We start from the raw sequence: 7,500 nt of genomic DNA, 5'->3' as shown, positions 1-7,500 counted from the left end.
TTATGCCATTAAGTTTAATATAACTCAATGACTTGCACATATGTTAGACTCCTTGGTCCGTGTTTCAAGACGGGTCCCGAAGGTATCCTGAATCTTTCGCATTGTTAATCATATAAATGCATACAAATAAATATTAATATCATAGATATTAAATTTTTTGTAAAATTCAAAAAATGAATTTTAGCATTATATATAATAAAATCTATCAACACTTTATCAAATCATTAGTATTTATTTTATGTTAATATGCTTAAAAAGCAAATTAATTTAAATAAACTTAATATCACCAATGATCTTTTGATAAATACTTTATTATGTTAATAGATTACAATGTCCTTATATGAAAAAAATGCACATTATTTTTTTAATTATTTAATGATGAATTTTTCATAATGGATATTCAGGTTCATCGGGCTTAACCTCTAAGCAGTTTCACGTACTATTTAACTCTCTATTCAGAGTTCTTTTCAACTTTCCCTCACGGTACTTGTTTACTATCGGTCTCATGGTTATATTTAGTTTTAGATGGAGTTTACCACCCACTTAGTGCTGCACTATCAAGCAACACGACTCTTTGGAAATATCTTTCTAGTAATCATTAACGTTATACGGGCCTGGCACCCTCTATGGGTAAATGGCCTCATTTAAGAAGGACTTAAATCGTTAATTTCTCATACTAGATATTAAGATATTCCATACACTGCATCTCACATTTGACATATAGACAAAGTGACTTAGTGCTGAACTATTTTCTTTTCGCTCGCCGCTACTAAGAAAATCCTTGTTAGTTTCTTTTCCTCCCCTCATTAATATGCTTAAATTCAGGGGGTAATCCCATATGAGTTGAGGTTGTTTTAATATTCTTTTTTTATCTTCTCACAATTTAATAAAAAAATTATATCATCTTTTCATCTCTATTTTTCTTTTCTCCTTTTATATATTGTAAATATATAAAAATAATAATAATGTAAAATGAGGCAATCCTAGAATAAAAAATTTAATTTTTATGCTAGACATTCCTCCTTTTAATTACATATATAAATTATTATTTTATATATATATATAAATAATATGAAAATTTTTTGTAAAGAATACTTAGATTCAATATTTTCATCATTTCATTTTATTTGAGAGGATTTTTTTTTTAAAGAATATATAATAAATAAAATTCATTATATATCTTTATTTTTTTTGCTATTAATATTATGAATTATTTAAAATCCAATAATATACACATTTGCTTAAATTCAATTATTTTTATAAAAGAATAAGCAACTTATTTAGCATAGTCTTACAACCCTCAACCATATGTAGTCCAAGCAGTACTTTAAAATTGAATTTAATGTACATAACAGCATGGACTGCGATATGCGTTCAAAATGTCGATGTTCATGTGTCCTGCAGTTCACACGATGACGCACAGTTTGCTGCGTTCTTCATCGACCCATGAGCCAAGTGATCCACCGCTTAGAGTATTTTTTTATTTATTTTTATTTATAACAAATGTCAATTTTTTTTTGCATATATTAATTGAAAGAGTAAAATTAAATAATATTAATAATATATAAATTGATTTTCTTTCAATAATATATATCAAATATATTTAACTCTAAACATTTTTATTAAGTTGCGAATGTCTTAGTTCAACAATAATACAGTGGTGGTATTTATTATGATTCAATTATTTTGTATTTTTTTAATCATTTTATGTATATATAATAATATAATAAATATATACCACTTTTGTTATTGTGAACAAATTAACTTATCATTCAATCAAATGAATAATAAGTACAACTTTTTATTTTCATGTTTAAAGGTTTTTAAAAGAAAAAAATAAGAAAAAACATTACAAAATGTACCATCATATATTATATTTAATATGATATAATTGATGGATCACAAATTGAATGAAAAAGAATAAAAAGAATTATGGATTCAAAATAATTATATAAATTTTTTTTTTTTTCTTTTTTTTTTTTTTTTTTTTTTTCTTTTTGTTCGTTTGTTTGCTTGTCTGTTTGTTTGTTTGTTTGTTTGTTTTTCTTACGGATATGGAACACAATAATGATCCTTCCGCAGGTTCACCTACGGAAACCTTGTTACGACTTTTACTTCCTCTAAATAATCAAGTTCGGTCAACTTTTGCGAAACAACCGTGACACACGAGGCGTCACAGTGATCACGTCCGGAGACCTCACTAAATAATTCAATCGGTAGTAGCGACGGGCGGTATGTACAAAGGGCAGGGACTTAATCAATGCGAGTTAATAACTCGCACTTACTGGGAATTCCAAGTTCATGTGAACAGTTTCAGTTCACAATCCCAAGCATGAAAGTGGTTCAGCGGTTTACCCGGACCTCTCGGTCTAGGAAATACACGTTGATACTTTCATTGTAGCGCGCGTGCAGCCCAGGACATCTAAGGGCATCACAGACCTGTTATTGCTCAATCTCGTTACTGCTAGACGCAATTTGTCCATTTAAGAAGCTAGTGTCCTTATAATGGGACAAACCAACAGGTACGACTCCACTTATATAAACACATTCAAACACTTGTACATTCAAGATGTACGCATGAAAGAAGGCTATATAAGTTTCAACATCATAATCCTGAAAGCATCTATTTAATATATTTGAGTCTCGTTCGTTATCGGAATTAACCAGACAAATCACTCCACGAACTAAGAACGGCCATGCACCACCACCCATAGATTCGAGAAAGAGCTATCAATCTGTCTTACACGCTTATGTTCGGACCTGGTAAGTTTTCCCGTGTTGAGTCAAATTAAGCCGCAGGCTCCACTCCTGGTGGTGCCCTTCCGTCAATTCCTTTAAGTTTCAGCTTTGCAACCATACTTCCCCCGGAGCCCAAAAGCTTTGGTTTCCCGGGAAGCGACTGAGAGAGCCATAGTAGTAGCTACACCCAATTGCTAGCTGGCATCGTTTATGGTTAGAACTAGGGCGGTATCTGATCGCCTTCGAACCTCTAACTTTCGTTCTTGATTAATGAAAACATCTTTGGCAAATGCTTTCGCTTAAGTTAGTCTTACGACGGTCCAAGAATTTCACCTCTCGCGTCGTAATACTAATGCCCCCAAACTGCTTCTATTAATCATTACCTCTTGATCTAAAAACCAATGAAAGTAGAACAGAGGTCTTATTTCATTATTCCATGCACAAAATATTCAGGCATTTGGAGCCTGCTTTAAGCACTCTAATTTGTTCAAAGTAATTGTACCGGCCCACAACAACACTCGATGAAGAGCACTGAAGTAGGTTTAAATAGGAGGAATATATAAAAAATACATTGTATTAATTATATATAAGAACTCCACCGGTAATACGCTTACATACATAAGGTAATGTACATACCACAATATATAGTTGTACTACCCGTATGAAGCACAAATTCAACTACGAACGTTTTAACCGCAACAACTTTAATATACGCTATTGGAGCTGGAATTACCGCGGCTGCTGGCACCAGACTTGCCCTCCAATAGGTCCTTGTTAAAGGATTTAAAGTGTACTCATTCCAATTACAGGGCCTCGGATATGAGTCCTGTATTGTTATTTTTCGTCACTACCTCCCCGAACTGGGAGTGGGTAATTTACGCGCCTGCTGCCTTCCTTAGATGTGGTAGCCGTTTCTCAGGCTCCCTCTCCGGAATCGAACCCTGATTCCCCGTTACCCGTTGCAACCATGGTAGTCCTAGATACTACCATCAAAAGTTGATAGGGCAGACATTTGAAAGATCTGTCGTCGGTACGGGACCATACGATCTGCAAGTTATCTAGAGTTCAACCAATTTAACGATCAAATGATCGCTTGGTTTTAGTCTAATAAAAGCACACGTTCCATAAGGTCCGTGTTTATATTGCATGTATTAGCTCTAGAATTACCACAGTTATCCAAGTAACTGTTAACGATCTATGGAACCATAACTGATATAATGAGCCTTTTGCGGTTTCACTTTTAATTTGTTTGTACTTAGACATGCATGGCTTAATCTTTGAGACAAGCATATAACTACTGGCAGGATCAACCAGAATAATATTTTTATTTATATATTTTTCTTTGTTTTTCATATTTGAAAATTTCATAAATTACGGTGTATATAAAAAGTAAAGGGGCGACCCCCCTTTAGCTTTTCTTATCAAAATTCAAAAACCGTTTTTTATGAAAAAGAATTTTCGTTCTCTATATTATATATTTTATATAAAAATATAAGAACGATATTTCTTCTTAATATTTGCCAATTTTCAAATAATTTATCATTCTTAATAACATTTTACTTTTTTTTCAAATGCATTTTTAATGTAATAATTTCATATATTACATAATTTTTCTCTTTGAATTGAAATTAATAATTTCATAATTCTATTTTTTAATCATAAATATATATGATTGAAAAAATTTTCTCCTCTTTTCCTTTGTTTAAAATTTAATTTTTCTTATAAATTTTTGTTTTTCTTATTTTTTTCTCTTCATCATCTGTTTAATTTCCTGTATTTATACAAGAAACAAACAGTTGAGGATAATTTCTATGTAATGCTAGTATAGAATATAAAATTTTGAATTCAAAAATTTATTTCTATTTAAACTAACTATAGAAAACCAGGAATAAAATACAATAACACCAATATGCCATAACATGTTAGTATAGAATATAGATTCTTCATATATGTATATATATTCGAAAATTTTTTCTATTTAAACTAACGTATGGAAAACCAGGAATAAAATCATAATATTACCAGTTTAATATGGCTCAAATTCGAGTTTCATATAGTTATGATTCGATTTATATGCTTCAATATCATTGGTTAGTTAACTTTTGATATTTTCATATTATATCACATGCCTTCACCGTGAGTGTTTTTTGCCATGCACACCTCACATTGTCAAAAATGTATGGGAAAAATTCATTTCAATACATTTCAGTTTGATTTGAAATGTCTTTATTATATATTTTAATGGCAATATGCCAAGGTTATATTCCATAAAATGTTAGTATAGAATATAGATTCTTCATATATGTATATATATTCGAGAATTTTTTTCTATTTAAACTAACGTATGGAAAACCAGGCATAAAATCACAATATTACCAGTTTAATATGGCTCAAATTCGAGTTTCATATAGTTATGATTCGATTTATATGTTTCAATATCATTGGTTAGTTAACTTTTGATATTTTCATATTATATCACATGCCTTCACCGTGAGTGTTTTTTGCCATGCACACCTCACATTGTCAAAAATGTATGGGAAAAATTCATTTCAATACATTTCAGTTTGATTTGAAATGTCTTTATTATATATTTTAGTGCCAATATGCCAAGGTTATATTCCATAACATGTTAGTATTAGAATATAGATTCTTCATATATGTATATATATTCGAAAATTTTTTCTATTTAAACTAACGTATGGAAAACCAGGCATAAAATCACAATATTACCAGTTTAATATGGCTTAAATTCGAGTTTCATATAGTTATGATTCGATTTATATGCTTCAATATCATTGGTTAGTTAACTTTTGATATTTTCATATTATTTCACATGCCTTCACCGTGAGTGTTTTTTGCCATGCACACCTCACATTGTCAAAAATGTATGGGAAAAATTCATTTCAATACATTTCAGTTTGATTTGAAATGTCTTTATTATATATTTTAGTGCCAATATGCCAAGGTTATATTCCATAACATGTTAGTATTAGAATATAGATTCTTCATATATGTATATATATTCGAAAATTTTTTCTATTTAAACTAACGTATGGAAAACCAGGCATAAAATCACAATATTACCAGTTTAATATGGCTTAAATTCGAGTTTCATATAGTTATGATTCGATTTATATGCTTCAATATCATTGGTTAGTTAACTTTTGATATTTTCATATTATTTCACATGCCTTCACCGTGAGTGTTTTTTGCCATGCACACCTCACATTGTCAAAAATGTATGGGAAAAATTCATTTCAATACATTTCAGTTTGATTTGAAATGTCTTTATTATATATTTTAATGGCAATATGCCAAGGTTATATTCCATAACATGTTAGTATTAGAATATAGATTCTTCATATATGTATATATATTCGAAAATTTTTTCTATTTAAACTAACGTATGGAAAACCAGGCATAAAATCACAATATTACCAGTTTAATATGGCTTAAATTCGAGTTTCATATAGTTATGATTCGATTTATATGCTTCAATATCATTGGTTAGTTAACTTTTGATATTTTCATATTATTTCACATGCCTTCACCGTGAGTGTTTTTTGCCATGCACACCTCACATTGTCAAAAATGTATGGGAAAAATTCATTTCAATACATTTCAGTTTGATTTGAAATGTCTTTATTATATATTTTAATGGCAATATGCCAAGGTTATATTCCATAAAATGTTAGTATAGAATATAGATTCTTCATATATGTATATATATTCGAGAATTTTTTTCTATTTAAATTAACGTATGGAAAACCAGGCATAAAATCACAATATTACCAGTTTAATATGGCTCAAATTCGAGTTTCATATAGTTATGATTCGATTTATATGCTTCAATATCATTGGTTAGTTAACTTTTGATATTTTCATATTATATCACATGCCTTCACCGTGAGTGTTTTTTGCCATGCACACCTCACATTGTCAAAAATGTATGGGAAAAATTCATTTCAATACATTTCAGTTTGATTTGAAATGTCTTTATTATATATTTTAGTGCCAATATGCCAAGGTTATATTCCATAACTCTCTATTTAAACTAACGTATGGAAAACCAGGCATAAAATCACAATATTACCAGTTTAATATGGCTTAAATTCGAGTTTCATATAGTTATGATTCGATTTATATGCTTCAATATCATTGGTTAGTTAACTTTTGATATTTTCATATTATTTCACATGCCTTCACCGTGAGTGTTTTTTGCCATGCACACCTCACATTGTCAAAAATGTATGGGAAAAATTCATTTCAATACATTTCAGTTTGATTTGAAATGTCTTTATTATATATTTTAGTGCCAATATGCCAAGGTTATATTCCATAACATGTTAGTATTAGAATATAGATTCTTCATATATGTATATATATTCGAAAATTTTTTCTATTTAAACTAACGTATGGAAAACCAGGCATAAAATCACAATATTACCAGTTTAATATGGCTTAAATTCGAGTTTCATATAGTTATGATTCGATTTATATGCTTCAATATCATTGGTTAGTTAACTTTTGATATTTTCATATTATTTCACATGCCTTCACCGTGAGTGTTTTTTGCCATGCACACCTCACATTGTCAAAAATGTATGGGAAAAATTCATTTCAATACATTTCAGTTTGATTTGAAATGTCTTTATTACATATTTTAGTGCCAATATGCCAAGGTTATATTCCATAACTCTCTATTTAAACTAACGTATGGAAAACCAGGCATAAAATCACAATATTACCAGTTTAATATGG

The 7,500-nt window shown here is 29.7% G+C and overlaps 2 non-coding genes and 1 pseudogene across 2 annotated transcripts in view; all 3 read right to left on the bottom strand.

Moving 5' to 3' along the window:
- LOC129251543 (large subunit ribosomal RNA) overlaps window positions 1-852 on the bottom strand; it is a 3,990-nt gene extending 3,138 nt beyond the window's left edge. The window contains exon 1 of the ribosomal RNA XR_008582998.1: window positions 1-852. This exon is cut by the window's left edge and continues 3,138 nt beyond it. This is a non-coding gene — a ribosomal RNA (large subunit ribosomal RNA).
- A 442-nt stretch (window positions 853-1,294) lies between these two features.
- LOC129251513 (5.8S ribosomal RNA) lies at window positions 1,295-1,475 on the bottom strand (annotated as a pseudogene).
- Window positions 1,476-2,065: 590 nt separating this feature from the next.
- On the bottom strand, window positions 2,066-4,056 carry LOC129251535 (small subunit ribosomal RNA). The gene has a single exon (XR_008582991.1). It is a non-coding gene; the product is annotated as a small subunit ribosomal RNA (ribosomal RNA).
- Window positions 4,057-7,500: the final 3,444 nt, after the last annotated feature.

Source organism: Anastrepha obliqua, unplaced genomic scaffold, assembly GCF_027943255.1.
Source record: "Anastrepha obliqua isolate idAnaObli1 unplaced genomic scaffold, idAnaObli1_1.0 ptg000027l, whole genome shotgun sequence".
In the NCBI taxonomy this organism is placed as follows: domain Eukaryota; kingdom Metazoa; phylum Arthropoda; class Insecta; order Diptera; family Tephritidae; genus Anastrepha; species Anastrepha obliqua.
Note: the sequence above shows the minus strand (reverse complement) of the source record. Positions and strands in the feature narration are given on the sequence as shown.